Source organism: Ictidomys tridecemlineatus, chromosome 15, assembly GCF_052094955.1.
Source record: "Ictidomys tridecemlineatus isolate mIctTri1 chromosome 15, mIctTri1.hap1, whole genome shotgun sequence".
In the NCBI taxonomy this organism is placed as follows: domain Eukaryota; kingdom Metazoa; phylum Chordata; class Mammalia; order Rodentia; family Sciuridae; genus Ictidomys; species Ictidomys tridecemlineatus.
In genome coordinates, this window is record NC_135491.1 from 45,031,326 (window position 1) to 45,047,530 (window position 16,205).

General features: G+C 44.9%; 1 protein-coding gene across 1 annotated transcript in view; it reads right to left on the minus strand.

Annotated features, from left to right (window-relative positions):
* The window catches only part of Smpd3 (sphingomyelin phosphodiesterase 3), an 84,487-nt gene extending 72,209 nt beyond the window's left edge, over nucleotides 1-12,278 (minus strand). The window contains exon 1 of the mRNA XM_005318353.5: nucleotides 12,087-12,278. The gene's annotated coding sequence lies outside the window, so the exon portion shown is untranslated. The remainder of the gene's footprint in view (nucleotides 1-12,086) is intronic.
* Nucleotides 12,279-16,205: the final 3,927 nt, after the last annotated feature.

Consider the following 16,205-nt stretch of genomic DNA (forward strand, 5'->3'; position numbering starts at 1 on the left):
AGGAGAGCTAGCCATTTCCACCAGACACCAGAGGCTGATACCTCACAAATTCCTCTGGGACCAGAACCTTGGCTGGGATCCTTTGAAATATTTCAGCCAGAATTAAGAGGTAGCATCACCAGGGTCTAGACAAGCAGGTGCCAAGGAAGCCTTAGGGCTTGGACAAAGCCAGGTCTTGTCCCTGGAGATCAAAGTCATCATTCTAACTTCTGTGCTGCTCCAGCCCACATGATCAAGATGACCACTGCCAAGCCCTCGGAGGACTAGATTAGGAAACAGGTCCAGAGATGTAGGCGATATGCCCACTCAACAGAACAATCCAAATTTCTTGCAGCAAGTGCCAATGTGTTTCCCCTATACACATACAGTTTATATGTATGTTGATATAACTCTCTAAAGTAGGTGTTAACACCTGGACCCAATACACATAAGTGTGTGTGTGTGTGTGTGTGTGTGTGTGTTGAATTCCCATCAGCAGAATTAGTCACTCCTCTGTGCTCCCAATGCTCTCTGCCCATCCCTCCATTAGACTACTTATCTTCTTGCACAGTAATTATCTGTCTCTGTCTGTCCTCCTTTCAGGGCTGAGTATCTGCAGGCAGAAACGCAATTCTGTGCTTTGTACACGGTAGGTACACAATGGATTTTGTTAAATGAATGTTGATGAATTCACAACTCTCCACTCACTATATATAGGCAACTATGTACTATAGTTCTTTTATGATGGAAATGCTGGTTACTCTGATTTGATCATTACAAATTATAAACATGTATTAAATGATCATACTGTACTCCATAAATATGTAAATATTTAAGTCAATTAAAATAAATAAAAATAAGTAAATTTTTAAAAAATATTTTTATTAGTTGTTGATGAACCTTTATTTTATTTACTTATTTATATGTGGTGCTGAGAATCAAATCCAGTGTCTCACACATACTAGGCAAGCACTCTACCACTCAGCCACAACCCCAGCCCCAAATAAGTAAATTTTTAAAAGTCAATTTAAAATTTTGTCCTTCTAAAGGTTAAGAATGGAAACACTGTATTCTTTTCAGCATACCATACTTTGGGAGGAAGCCTGGCTGTTTAGGTCACACTCTTCATGGTGCCCCTGGTGGCAGCATGTTCTAATTGCAGGCAAAGTGTCTCAAGAGCCCATCTCTTGCCTCCTTTGCCTTTAAGCTGCTACCCCAGGCTCCACAGCTGTGTCTGCTCAGATCTGATGTGAGATAAGATATGTAGTATTTTAAAGTTTCCAATTTGTCTCACCTGTTGAGCTATATTATTCCAGAGGTATAAGGAAGCACTTAGAAGGCATCATCATGAGATGGCTGTGTTCATTTGCACATTTCCTATATTGTACTCCTCGTTCTGTTTTAGAATTAACTCCATGAGGACAGGGATTTATCTCTTCACTTCCATGTCTCAAATGCATGGCATAGGGCATATCACAGACTAGGAGCCAGGTTTGTCCACAGATATGAACACTTGCCGAGCACCTACTGTGTACCAGGCCCTGTGCTGGAGGCTGATCCCTGGAGGCTGTTTCCTGTACAGGAACCTTTAAGAATTGGCATGTCAGAACATTGGGGTCAGAACAGTCAGGCAAAGGGGGCCTGGCTGATGAAGTCACTCTGAAATTACCACACAGCCCTATTTTCTGACACTCAGCCATTGAAAACATCTGGCCTTTAATTATTTTTCTGATTTCCCAGCTTGGTTTTGTTCTTCAGAAGTGACTATTTGGCCCTGTCACATTTAGCCTGTGTAGACACATGTTAATTGTTACTAGGGTCAAAGGTCGAATGAGCCTTTATCATTCTAGTACCCAGGGTTTGCCATTTCTTATTAGTGACATGTTTCTAGACATAGGAACTTAGCCCTGGATAACTTGGCAAAATCTTTGTTTCCTTGCCCACCCTGTATTTATTCTAGAACTGTGGAGGGTGCCTGGAATCCTAGCATGACTTTTCAAAGAGAACACAATGAGGCACCATGATCTCTTTCATCTTCTATCATCTTGCACATCAAAACTCCTCTTTTACTCATCAAGGGACTCTCTTATAGCTGTGAAAGTTACCTCCCCACTGCCTCGCATCCTCCACAGAACTGCAGGTGCCTCTTGGAAGAACTGCCGATCTCACCCTTTTCCCTTCCTGCCTTTGTTTTCCATTGTTATTAGAAGCGTAGCCATGGAGAGAAATCTGGTGCAGATTGTGACTGCAGTCTTTAGAAAAGATAGATTTTCCTTCAAACCAGCTTATGGAGGATGGGGTTTGGTTTCCAGCCCCTGCTGCCTATTGAGAAATAAACAGAATGAATTTAAGATGGCAAGACCAGAAAAATATTTTGTAAAACAAGCTCTCTGCATGGGAGGGGCCACTGACTCGGGGGTGGTGCATCTAGAAAGGGCATGGGATTTGTAATAACCTGGACTCAAGTTCTCACAGCAGCCACTCTGGGTGGCAGCCACTTGGGGGTGTCACTGGGGTATCACAAACCCATGACAAAACTACCTGTCTTCTAGAGCACAGGGAAAGGGCCAGAGGCCAGGAAGCAAATCTTTTGCCTTCTCCCTTGCAGAGAAGGCCTCTTCTAAGCTTTGTGCTTGGATTTGGGCACCGCAGCTGTTCTTGGCATCTGTGCTTCCTGGCAGCCTCTGCAACCTGCCACTTGACACAGGCAGCAGTCCTTGCAGCAGGCTGCCCATCCTTCTCCTGCCTGCAGCTTTGTGAAGACCAAATGAAAGAAAATGCCATGCAAATTCTTTGAAAAGTGAAGAGCCCTGGTAGGGATGCTGGACTGTGGCACCCTCTGGCCATGCCCTGCACAAGCTCCAGCTTAGTGAGCATGCTCGACACTGCAATAAAATGCCCACCTGCAGTGAGATGCCCCACACTGGTGATTTCAGGTTTCACATCCCTTTCTTTGCCAATGAACATGTTTGGTTCTCTAACACTTGTTAGTCTGACATTCAAGGCTTTCCAAACATCTATTTCCTGCGGAAACTCCTCTCCATTTCATTGCCTCCAGAACACACCATCGGCACTCCTGCCCCTGCTCATTTCCTCATGGCTTTTCCCTACCTTCTCTTCCCACTCTGTTCACCCCTGAGAGCTTTTCCATATTGTATCCACCCCAAAGACTAAGCAGAGGGCCAGGTGCGGTGGCTTACACCTGTAATCCTGAGGAGGCTGAGGCAAGAGGCTCACGAGTTTAAAGCCAGCCTCAGCAACTAACCACAATTATCTCTTTCTCCTTCAAATAGTTCCTGGGTTCTTGCTGACCTTCAACCACAGAGGCAGTGATGACAGTAGCTAAAAGTAATCTCTGCAGTCAGATTCTGGTGGGGTCCCAGTGTTACTGGGACCTTGAGCAAGTTTCTCAAAGCCATTACTTTCCTTGGCTATAAAACAGGGATAATAATGGTTATTTTTTATACATATAAAGTGCCAAGCACAATGCTTGACCCACTGTAACTACTCAATAAATGGTATTATCCCAAACATTTGCTTATACATTGACAACCCAGAGAAGTTAGTTTTGTTGCCCCAAGAGGCTCAGAAAGCTTAAAGTACTTCCCTGAAGCCACGTATTTGGTGGTAAAAATGAGATTCAGATTCAGGACTGACTAGGCTCCATAGCTTTCCTACTGCCATGGCCAACCCACTTTAAACCAAGCTTCCTTTGGTTAATCCAGCTTTTGCTCTTTGGCCCATTCTGCACATATTCTTCAGCATTTGTTGAGTGAACAAAAAAGATTAGGAAAGTATGCATGTCAAGACTGGACTATCTCCCCAAAACTTAGCACTGGCACTTGGTCCCTGGAAACCAGGGCCTCTCAACAGAACTGGAGTGAGCCCACCTCCAGGGTCCTCTCCACCTCCCACCCATCATATGTTGATTCAAGAAATCTGATGTATTGGTGTCCTGCTAAAGCACTTCTCACACTTCCTATGGAACTGAGTATTTTCTCTGTAATTTAACATGCTCTGTTAGCATAAATCTTCACTGAGTTTAACTTGTATTTCTTTGGTCCCAAAGTCAAAGTTTTGGAAGGAGAGAAACAATGAGCAGTGAATGGACTCATGGCTGCCCTGGGAGGCAAAAGAACATGATTCTAGAGCTCCACTCTCCATGTTTGTCCTTTGTTTAAAAAATAAAGCTGTATGTAAAATGCTCTAAACACCAAGGTCAGTGTCAGAACTTCAGGAGAAATGAGATGGAGAATAGTACCCATTTTGCTGTTTGCCTCATCATTCCAGAAAAAGAACCCCACACGTGTAAACTGGATAGAGAAGAACATTAAAAAAAATGTGTAATGTGTGCTCAAAGCTGCAGAAACCCTACATTTTGCTGTAGACACTCTTAGTTGGGTGAAACGCCTTTCAGCCCCTCAGGGATCAAGTGCGGATGGGGAATAAAGCAGCAGAATTATAGAAAAGGCTCTGGAGATTCTGAACAGAAAATTCTCTACTATAGAACAGAGAGTTCTTTATTAGGAGCACCCAAAGTGCCACTTAGTAATAGCTACCATTTGTTGAATGCCTACTATGTATCAGGTATTTTGTTTGCATTATCTAGTTTCCTCCTTACTGCAGTTTTTAAGAGAGCTGGTGTGATTTCCATCATATATAGAAGAGGAAACTGAGAACCAGTGTTTTGACCAAAGCTAATGGGAATGGCAGAACAGCTTGACCTTCGGTATGTCTGACTCCTGTCCCCAGAGGATAACTGTATCATTCCTCTGAGGAACCCTGGAGTCCAAGAGACTTAAGCTCTTGAGTCATCTAGTACAAATACCCTCTAATCATCCTCTTCCTCAACCCATTAGCAGAAGGCAAGACCTATGCATAATGCAGTTAGCTAATTTGTTTATTCATTGTATGCTTATTGAATGGCTTGAAAGTTTTCCTCAGCATCAATATCTGCCAGAAAATAGAGGCCACATCACAATAACTCATGACTTACACTTAGCAAGTGTTTTCAATCATGTTTTAACTAGCAGTAAATTTTTTGTTTAATTTATTTGAAAATTGCCTGCTTGTTCTCCTTCCAATTGCCCTGTCTTTTAAGATTCTATAAACTTATTTTATTAACAATAGTTAATATTATGTAAATGTTAACTGTGGGTCAGTTACTGTTCTAAGTAATTTAACTCATAGCCTAGGACCTAGGTAGGCTGTTATCATCCTCATTTTATAGATGAGGAAATGAAAGTTTAAGGTCACACAGCCCAAATGGTAGAGCCAGGATTCAATCTCAGACCAATGGATTATAGAATCAACTTTGCTAAATGCATCAGTTTTTTTTAAGCAAAATTTCCTCCAAAATGGAAAAATTTAGGATAGCACTGTCCAGTAGAAGTATGAGATGTGGCTATAAAAGCAAGCCACATATACAATTATATTCATATGTGTATATGACTCTATGTATATGTATGTATGTGTGTGTGTGTGTGTGTGTGTGTGTGTGGTGGTGTTGGGGATTGAACCAATAGCTATGCTAGGCAAGTACTCTACTACTGAGCTGCACCCAAACCTCATATAAACTTGAAACCACATTAAAGAAGTTAAAAAAAACATGTGGAATTAATTTTAAAAATGAATTTTATTTAACTCAATATATACAAAATATTATTATTCATCCTGGTCACATTTCAAGTGCTCAATAGTCAACTAGCAGCTACCATATTAGACAACGGATAAAGATGGGCTTTCTACTTTTCCTATTTTATCATTTGTTTCTCTTTCAACTTTAAATCTGGCTGTTGCATTAGAATTGGATTAAAAAAAGGCTATGTTAATGGAAATGTGCCCTTTGGATAATTTGATGAACAGACCAGCAGTTTAGAATGGTAGAAAGAACATACGTTAGATATTATAAAACTTTGGTTTTAAGAGCCATCTTTGCAACTAACTAGGGTTGTGGGAGAGCAACTCAATTCCTTCAGCCTCCTTCATTACAATATAAGAGATGATGGTTTATGATTCTTTTTTTAAATAATATTTATTTTTTAGTTTTCGGCAGACACAACATCTTTGTTTGTATGTGATGCTGAGGATTGAACCCTGGCCGCACGCATGCCAGGCAAGTGCGCTACCTCTTGAGCCATATCCCCAGCACGGTTTATGATTCTTAAGATTCTTTTTTAAAAACTCTGCTTATAGCAGAGTATAGTTTCCAAGGGTCTGCATCTTTTCCCTTCTCGATCTGCTCAATATTTCTATATGATAGGGCCTATGCCAAGTTGGGATTATATTTTCTGAGCCCACCTCTGTGCCTGGCACATCTAAGGCACAGGGATAACTGTTGAATTAATGTAATTCCAGTCCTCTTATAAGGGACCCCTGATCTTCCCAGTTATTGTCAGAATAACTACAGCAGCCTTAGCAACTGCATGCATTTCTGCTTCCTTACTTATATTGGATGAAGTATTGATAATCTAAGTTTTATGAAGGGTTATATCCAGGATTAAAAATTTTTTCTGCTCCTGTTAGCAAAGAAGAGGTGCTCAGCCCTAGGCATGGCTGCCTAGAGACCCTCACAAATGGCCTCCCTCTTATTACATGCTGTTCTGATGCTGAGGAGAGTTAATTAATGACTCTAAATAAGAAAACAATCAAATCTGTCTCTGGTCATATGAGTCAGAGCAGACCCAGATGGGGAGCTGGGTCCTTGGCCTCCAAGTGCCCTAGGGAAATGCAATAGCTGTCTTTGAGCCTTGCGTCAGAGCTCTGCAAAGTCCCAGCCTGGAAGGAAAAGGAAATCACTCAAAATGAAGTGAAGACCCAGTTTGATGTGAGGCATTTTCTTAAGAGGCCAGGCTGCCTATCTGAGTATTGTACAGACCAAAGTCCAGGGAGAAGAGAAAGAACACTATTTTATTCCTCTTACCCCCATTGGATACCCAAACCTATAGTTACTAAATGGGGAATTCTCAAGCACAAATCCTTGTGTATGTGGCAAGACTGGAGCAGTTGGAATTGCCATCCTAGGAGGACCAGAGGACACATGGCATGAAGTTCACCAAGCCCCAACCTGCCCACCTTCAGGAGTCTTGCAGCCATGTATGAAGGTAGAACATTGGCTGTGATAACATGACGACAGGAATGTGATCTTTCCGTGAGTTTTGCTGGGCCCACAGAAGTGAAAACTTCATTTGGGTGTCAGAAGCTTTGCTGTGAAAATCTGAGATTGGAAATAGGTGGAAGGAGTCTTCTAACAAAATCCAGGTGTCCTTAGCTTTGGAACAGGATGCTATAAAATAAAGATAAGACCTATTTCTTTGGTTCTACATGCACTCTTTGACAAAAATAACAGCCTCCTCATGGAATTTTTTTCTCCTTACTTTCTTTTTTTTTCCCTCCTTACTTTCTTAAAAAGGAAAAAATAAAGACAGAAAGGAAAAAGGAAGGAAGGAAGGAAGACCAAAACCATTTTGTTGCCATCTGGGTTTGGCTTACTGTGAAATTTTTCCACTCTAGAAAGAAAATGCTGTGTTACTGGTCATGAGGGTCATAACATTGTCCTTTTTCTCTTCTTTGGTAACAACGTTCAGGTAACAAACCTTTTTATGAGGATAAGACGTAAAGAATGGCAATATCCTTGCTGAACTTGAAAGGACTCTGTGATTTATGTCTGAATCCTAGTTGGTTTCTAATTCCATTTCTCTAAAATTTGGTTAGAACCTTATATAAGACAGTCCAATATTTCAATTTTTCTTCCTTAATAGCAGCAGGGAGTAAATGTGGTAAGGAAGGGATTCCAGAGTTTAAGAGATTCGGGATGGAACCTAAACTCTGCCCTTCTGTGTGACCTTGGGTGGGCCCTTTTTCTCCAAAAGTTTTGTTTCCTCATCTTGAAAGTGGGAATAACACCACCACCTACCTCATAGAACTGTGAGGATTAAATACATTCTTGCATGTGAAGAGCCTGACTCAGAAAATGTTTCCTCTTATTATTAGCTTGTAATTCTTTAAATAGAGATTGCCGATGGGTTAATTCAAAGTGATGCGGTAAAAGCCTCTACAGCTGTTTCCTCCTATTCAGTTCTGTGATCAACTATAGGGAAATCCTCCCAAAGGCCATTGCCCCAGCTCTTGCTTCAGTTCCATGCCCTATAATCCCTTCTTCCCGCTGGGCTGACTGAGGCCAGTGCTCCAGAACCTTGGACAGCTCCACTTCTTAGCAATTCTGTGATCTGCCTGTGGGAGAGGAGCGGGAGCAGGAAAAACCTGGGGAACTTCCCCAGAAAGGAGGCTTTAATGCCATAATTTAGGAATCCCAGGGGCTGCAGTCTCACTCCCAGCATGCATGCTGACATTTAGATGCATGCGGACACTGGCATGCATGTTCAGATTCTTCAACATGACCAGCCCTCCTGGAAATTTCTATGGGGCCTCTTCTCAGAAAGCCATAATTCCACCATAAGATTTACTGAACTATAGAGTCCTTTTTTCCTTTCCTGTGAACTTCAAGAATTTTTTGAGCCCAAAAAGAACAGAAACACCACCCACATCTTCCTGTATCTGCTGATATTTAATTTGTTTGGCTTCAGTACAAGGATTAAACATTCTTGATTAACCTCAAATGAAAGTAATAATGTATGAGCATGAGGAAATGTTTTACAAGACAAAGATTCAGGGATGAATTAAAAGAAACATAAAATAATGTTACTGCCTGTAGGTGATGTTAAGCACCATTCTCTAATCAGGATAAGCAGGTGGTTCAATTTATGAGGTAATTTAGCTTTTCATTCTCCAATGCAGAACACAACACACTATATGCAGTCACCTTCCAAACAGGCGAGGAAGAAATTAAGTCCTATTTTTACTTTATGATACTGAGTCACGTAGTTCAATGCAAATCACATGGATGCCAAAGTAAGAACAATGCCAGGTATTTAAATACATCCTTTTCTTTGAGGAGCTCTAACGATTTTGTGACAGCATGAAATCCCTTCAGAATGACTCTAGGAGAAGAGACACTTGTCACCAGGTGGGCATTTAGGATTAAGCATGTTTTATCCACCACCCCCCACTCCTATCATTATCTCTGGAAAAGGCAGTGTTTGCAAGCTTTCTGCATTTAGTAATAGCTTCCAAATGTCTGCATATTCTAGGCCATATCATATTGAAGAAAAGAATACTTGTCTTTGAAAAATATGTTATTGAATAACTTAATGAGGAAGAGAAGAGGATAAAAGAGAAACAGGAAAAGATAGGAAGGGAACAGTAAAGATATAAGAGAGACCAGGAAGATGTCTAAATCTTCCTGAACTTGATAAATGTTTTCCATGCATTGTCTTCATGAATGAATTTGATGCCGATCCTCAACTGAACAGAAACACAAAGGCCTTCAGGTCCTCTTTAAACATTTCCAAAGGAGTGAAGACATCAGCAGTTCCACTGCTTGAACTCTCTTGAAGGAACTGCAGACAAGAACATCAACTCAGGACTCCAAAGGTAGACAGGGAGCCCCCAAGTAGAAAGGTTCGTGGTTTGACTTAACAATGCCCACCCCTATTCTGTGATTCTACATAAGGCAGAGAATTGGTTGTCAAATTTTCCTTGGTTTGACTTTCTCCCAGCAGAGGTCGCTGTGGATACTAGCAGTGGACATTTGTGGGGACTAGACCCCACAGGCTCGTATTCCCCTGCTGAGTACCTGCTCTTCCAGTGGTCACAGTCTAGCTTTTCATTCTATGGGAAGAAAACTTCTCAAAGACACAAAACATTTTTGCCATAAAAGTACCATGAAATTGGAGTCAATTGCTAGGGATGGGCAGGAATGGGAAGGTTGTGTTATCTTCTAAGGGTATTACCTTGTAATGGAATCTCTGTAATGGAAGCCCTGGTGTCCTCTCTGTCAATGTACCTGGCACTTCTGACACTTCACCCATAACTGACCAGCAACCCTAGCCCTGTATTCCTTCCAGACATGAAGGCCAAAGTGAAAAAATTTGCCTTGCCACACATCTTGCACCCACCTCATAAGGGACTCTGTTGATGAGCAACCCCCTGCAAAAACAAAACAAAACTTTACTTGGCAGCCCTGGGGAGTAGTGGAGCAGAACTCTGGTCCTCAGGGCAGCCCATCATAGCAGGATAAAATCTCTGAGGGATGGGAACGGCAGGGTACTGGTGAGGATGTAAGGGTCAGCCCTGGGGCTCTAAAAAGGCTAGAGAAAATTTCACATTCTTGTGAAGTCCCACTTACTGGACCATACCCAGGTTTGCAAGATAGTTCCAAGGAAGCCTGAAGCTGCCTCCACCCTGAAGGCATACCCTCAGACACCAGGTCATTACTTGAGAGTTCAGAGGTTGACTAAACCTGCACTTTGACATCCAAGCCTAACAGTAAGTGGCTCTTCTCTCTCCCCCACCTCACCCTCCACCCCTCTCTATTCCTCTCTCCTCTCTTTCTTCTCTGCCAGGTTCAGTCTCACCATGACAAACACATGAACACAGCTCTGACCCACATTATCACCAATGCAAACTAATTCCCCCTCCTTCTCTCTCTCCCCCAGAACCAGATTTGGCCTAATATGGCTATGGTGGAGACAGTCAGACTCTGACCCACTCGTGTCCCCTGCACCCCATGTCTCTCTGCAAGGTGGAGCCCCTACATGTCCCTGTCCTCGTGCTCACAAGTCCTGGCCTTGTGCATACAGTATCCTGGGGACCCGGCCGGCAGGGGGTCGCAGGGGTGGGAAAGGGAAGCGTGTAAGGCAAGTGCCTTGTCCCGGAGCAGCCGCCTCCTCCCTCGGGATTTTCCATCCCTGCTCGCGCGGGTTCCCGAAGAACGAGCGCGCTTTGTCTCTCTCCTGGCTCCTGGCACGTTTCCGCGGAAGCAACCCGCGCCGCGCCCGAGCCCTCCCCCTCCCCGCACTCAGCCGCGCCCCTCGCCCAACCAGCCGTGCACGCCTGCCAGTGCGGCCACGGCGGCTTTGTCCTCCCATGGATGCCTGGGCAGTGCGCGAAAGCCAGGCACTCAGGAGTGGCCGCTGGGCGCCCGGGAAGCAGATACCCTCCGCCGGATCTGGGGCGCGCCCCACGCGGAATGGAGCAGCTCTAGAGAATCCTCCGGCGCGGGGGACATCCGCCTGAAGCTCCAGGTTGCCTGAGAGGGGACCCGCCCCGTCCTGCCCCACACATGCCCATCTGGGGTTGGCTACCCGCCTGAGGTCCCCGGGGCGTGGCGGAGTAGGGAGGGTCGTCTTGATTCACTGAGCCCGGGACCTGGATCCAGGTGGAGAGGGCCTGGGAGGGAAGAGCCAGGTAGGGAGGGGTTCCTCAAATCCTCTTACTTCTCCCTACCCACCTCTCACACCCAGGCCACTCTGTCAGACCTTAGGAGCGGCTGGGCACGCAAGACCCAGAGCATCTGTCAATGCTCTCCTTTAAGGGCTACTTGGAGCAAAGGTGGGGAGGGGTCTCTGGGCATTTCCCCCCTCACATCTCAACAACCTCCCTGCCTCCCCCATCAAAAGAAAAAAACCCTAGGAGAGTAGAAATGGTAGGGGGGAAGAGTCTTTGGTCTATCCACATCCTCAATCTCCCTCTTCACAAAACCCTAGGCTGTAGGGGGAGGGCGTGGGAAGGGTCTCCCTTACAGCTTGCACCCCAGGAGGGTCTGAACTGAGGGGAGGAGTCCCGCGGTCTCATTCATCACAACCAACCCCTTTGTAACCTCGAGCTGCTGGGTTGCTGTGGGGAAGGATCCCCCTGCCTCTGAACCTCTCATCCCAGAGCACTCCCACCCAGCCTCAATAATCCAAGCAGCCTCGACTTCAGGCACAGAGGGAGGGAGACTCCAAGCCTTCCACGCTCTCCCAGGAGAGATGGGGGGAGGGTCCCCAAGCCCTCGCTCCTCACACTTAAGAAACCCCTCCACCATGAAACAAAAACTAACCCAAGCTGCTGCGACCTTAGGCGCCCTGCCACGGGGTCAGTCAGCTGCTATCCGGGACGGAGGATCTTAAGAGCGGCGCTACACATCCCATCAACTCCCAAGGCCCCCCTCACGCATCAGTGCATCACCCCTCCAATAAAACAAAAGCGCATCTTGCAGCACAAACCTCGGGCAGCAGGCAGGAGAGCGATTAGCGCGCGGAAGCGTACCCGGAGCCCACCGGCTCCTCACCGCTCCGGTTTCCCGGCCGCGGATCTCGCGGCGGCTGCGGCAGCTGCGGTGGCAGAGACCGCGGCTCTGGCGTCCGGAGCCTCCCTCGGACTCAGCACCTGGAGCGGCGAACAGCTCCGCGCCTCATTCCTCTGACCCCGCCTTCCCCGCGTCGCCGTAGCCAATGGCGGCAAAGGCCCCGCCTAGGAGGCTGCCCATTGGGGGGGTCACTGTCCCCCGGTTCCTCTGGCCCCGCCCGTAGGTGCCTGGGTCCCTTGGTCAAGACCACATTCCCCAGAGACCGCCGGAGTTTTCGCATGGCCTTCTGGAACTTGTAGTACCCTAATGACGCGGAATGGGCTTATACCGCGGGCAGGCAAACGGAGATGGACTGCATTTCCCAGACTGCATCGAAGAAACCGTGACGCGGAGGAGGGCGGGAGGACTGTTTCCATAGCAAAAATGGCCAGTGGGGGGATGCCTGGCGAAGAAATGGGGTCGGCCCCGCGACCCTCAAAAAATCGTGTGTGACCTCGGACAGCTTTTTAGGCTGTTTTATTATCTTAAAAAAAAATTCTTACCTTAGGACCCTGGACCTCAGTTTTCCTATCTGGGAAGAGGGGCGAGGAGATGTTCATCGCCCACACTTAGCGGTCCCGGGGCAAATCGAGGACGAACCGCTTTGGTCCCTGACAGCAACGGCGAAGGAAGGAGGAGTCATTTCCATCGTTCTCTAAACTTTCCCTATTCTGTCATAAAGGAGCGCTTTACTTTTGTTCACATCCATTGCCGGCCCACCAAGGCCTCTCATCTTGTCTCCTTCCCATCCCGGGATATCGCAGCATCTCCTCCACTGCAACCTGACAGAGGGCGCTACTTTGGCTTAAAACTCTTCACAGGCCTCCCAATGTCTCCTGAATTAAGATCACATTCCCCAGAGTGACTGGAAAAGTCCTTCAAGATCTGGACTCCACCTTCTTGCAATACCGACTTCTTTGGAAACTGGGAAGCCTTAAACACCCATTTTCTGTCGCTCCCTTGGGCCCCTCCACCATGTCCTCAGCTAACTCCTCAACACCCTTCAGGCCCCAGCCTAGATACTGCCAGTTGGACTGTGCATTAGGTGCCCCACCCTGTGTTTGAGCAGCACCCTCTATTTCCCCTATTCTGTTTGCATGTTTACAATACCCATCTTCCTCATTAGATTGTGAGATTCCACAGAGCCATTTCTCTATTATTCATTTTTTACAGTCCAGTGCCTATAGCATCTGGCACTTAGTAGGTATTCAAATTAAATCTATACATGGATACTTGTTGAGTTGAAAATGAGTAGAAATTTAACTGAACTTCACTCACATACACCTCCAAAATCTTGATTTCCTAAGGTTGTGCATTTCCCATTGCTGGAGATGTTCAACATAAAGGATGCCACACCTTGAAGAAATATTTATGTCACCCATATAGTGAGTTTGGATTTTTTCTGAATGCTCTGGGGCCCTTCTAATCCTATGATGCTAGGGATTATAGATCCATGCCTGTTATTCCTGTCAGTTCTTCCCTAAATGTCATCAGTTCTTCATGTTCCTCTATTTCTAGCTGTTGGCCCTACTCCTTTCTGTGCCTAAGTGCCCTACCTCCCACTCCCCTTCTGGGGAAGATCTTCTCCTTCTCCTAGGCTACTACCACTGAGCTACATCCCAATCCTGTTTAAAATTTTATTTGAGACAGTCTAACTAAGTTGACTGGGCTGTACTCAAACTTGTGATCCTTCTGTCTAAGTCTCCCAAGTAGCTGGAATTACAGGCATGTGCCATCACATCTGGCTCTGTGGGAAATCTTCTGCCCCTGGGAGTTATGAAGTAGACACAGCCTGAGATCTCTGCCCTTCTTTCAACCTTCTGCTCAGCATCATAGGGCACCAGTAAGATATCCCACCTTGCTAGGTATCATCTTTCCTGAATCCCCACTAACGGTTCTGATGTTGGCTAGATAGTCCAATTTAGTCTGCACATGCTTCATTTGTCATCCCTCCAGAAGTTTTGGGTGTATATCAACTGAGGCCTTCTGGGAAGAATGCCTTAATATATGAGTATAATTAATTCATGGCCAAAAAGGAAGTAACCAGGGAAACTTTTACCCTGAAAATAATTCAAACCAAAGATGCAGAGCCTAAGAGAAAACAATCTTGTTATCCTTGAATTGGTGACAGCCAGGAAGGGAAGGCTGAATGGGGAAATGAGTAAAATGGATGGCATTTAGGGAAGAACTGATAGGGCTTCTAAGAGGCATGGAAGAGGGCTTTGATCCTAGCTAAACCATCAAGGAAGGCAATTGGAGCTGGGTGAACAGATGGGACCTCATTACTGAAAATGAGAACACTGCAAGGAGCAGGGGAAATGGGGTGTGTGCTGAAGCTTGGTGTCCAATTTTGTGAATGCAATACGAGCAGAGGCTGTTAGAAAAGTGGATAGTGGGAAGACAATGCCACAAGGTGGACATTGGCAGAGAATCTGCAAAATGCTACGGAAGAAGCCCACCTGGAGCCAGAGCCTAAGCCCTCTGGAGATTCAGAAGTACTGCTAGGGTTGAGGTGTAGCTCAGTGGTAGAGCACTTGCCTAGCAGGCATGAGTACTTGGGTTCAATCCTCAATATTCTAAAAAAAAAAAAAAGTAGTGCAAGTTTTCAGGAAATTGTTACAAGTTGGAAAAGATCAAGGTCTCTTGATTCTCCCTGAACACAGGGACTAAAATAGCATCTTCTCAATCAAAAAGAGTCAGGAGGCCTGGGTTCTAATACTGATTTTACCTCTGATTAGATATGTGACCCTGGCTTGGATCTGTTTCTTCCATTGTAAATGCAGTTAATTGGGGTTAGGGAGAAGCTAATAAGGGTAGAGGTGAGGAAATTCAAATGCATTTACTAGCTGTGTGACCTTGCACAAACGACCTTCTTGGATCTGCAGTTTGCTTATTTGAAAATGTTGTAAGGGATAAATGAGACACCCTATGTGAAGTACTTCGTAAATATTAAGACTAATGTCTGTCTGTTTCCACATTTTCCATCTTGGATGAGTTGATATTAATTTGACTATGAATGGACTGTAGAAGATGATCTCCTAGGTAATCTGGGTTGGACTCCCTATTCCCTCTCTTAATACTTGTGTGACTTTGGTCAAGTTATTTAATCTTTAATCCTGTATGTCTACATTTTCATTTTTGAGAAATGGAAATAATGTGTACCTCAGAGTTGTGGAGAATTAGATGAAATAAGGTGACTGACTATGAGAAAATGCTCCGTGTGTCTGTTTTGTCATTTTTAGGGGTAGTTTTAGACCACAGAACTGTAAAGGAATAAAATTCTAGATGCTTAAAGCTAACATTGCAGAGGATTCCAAGGGAACATTGTACCAGTTTTATACCTTCTTAGAGGGGTAAAAGGGTCTCAGCAATTGATACTGAATCTCAGATACTGAGGGTTTGGAACAATTTATCAGTGCTGTGTCCTAAAGAGTTTAGTATACTAAGATGATGACATAAACTTAATTTGAACATTTTAAAGGTCAGGTGCATTTCTAAAGGTCTAGGACTGTGTGGAGAATGGCCAGAGAAGAAAAGACTGGGATGTAGACTGGAAAGCTGTGGCAGTCATCCAGCAGGGTGTGGAAAAGTAGATCTGAGCTATCCTAAGGTGAATACTCAGGGGACTTTGTGAGTGATGAGCTGAGAGTAGGGAGGAGAGTGGCCATAGCTGAGACCCAGGTTTCTGCCTTGGGTAACTAGATGGATGGAGGGTGGTGCTCTTCCCCTGAGATGTGAAATAGTGAAGGAGAAGTTTAGGCAGAAAGTGGAAGAGGTGAATTTGAATTGCATATGGTATACGAGGTGAGATGTCCCAGCAGTTGGTTTCGAACTTATGAGACCTGATCTGGAGGTAGAGACATAAATTAACGAATATCAGCCTATGGATCATAATTATAGATATGAGTTAACTCCTTTAGTAGAGATGGTTGAAGAGAAGACCCCAATTCCTGGGGAAATATCAACATTTAATGAATAAGTGGAGGAAGAGGAGCCC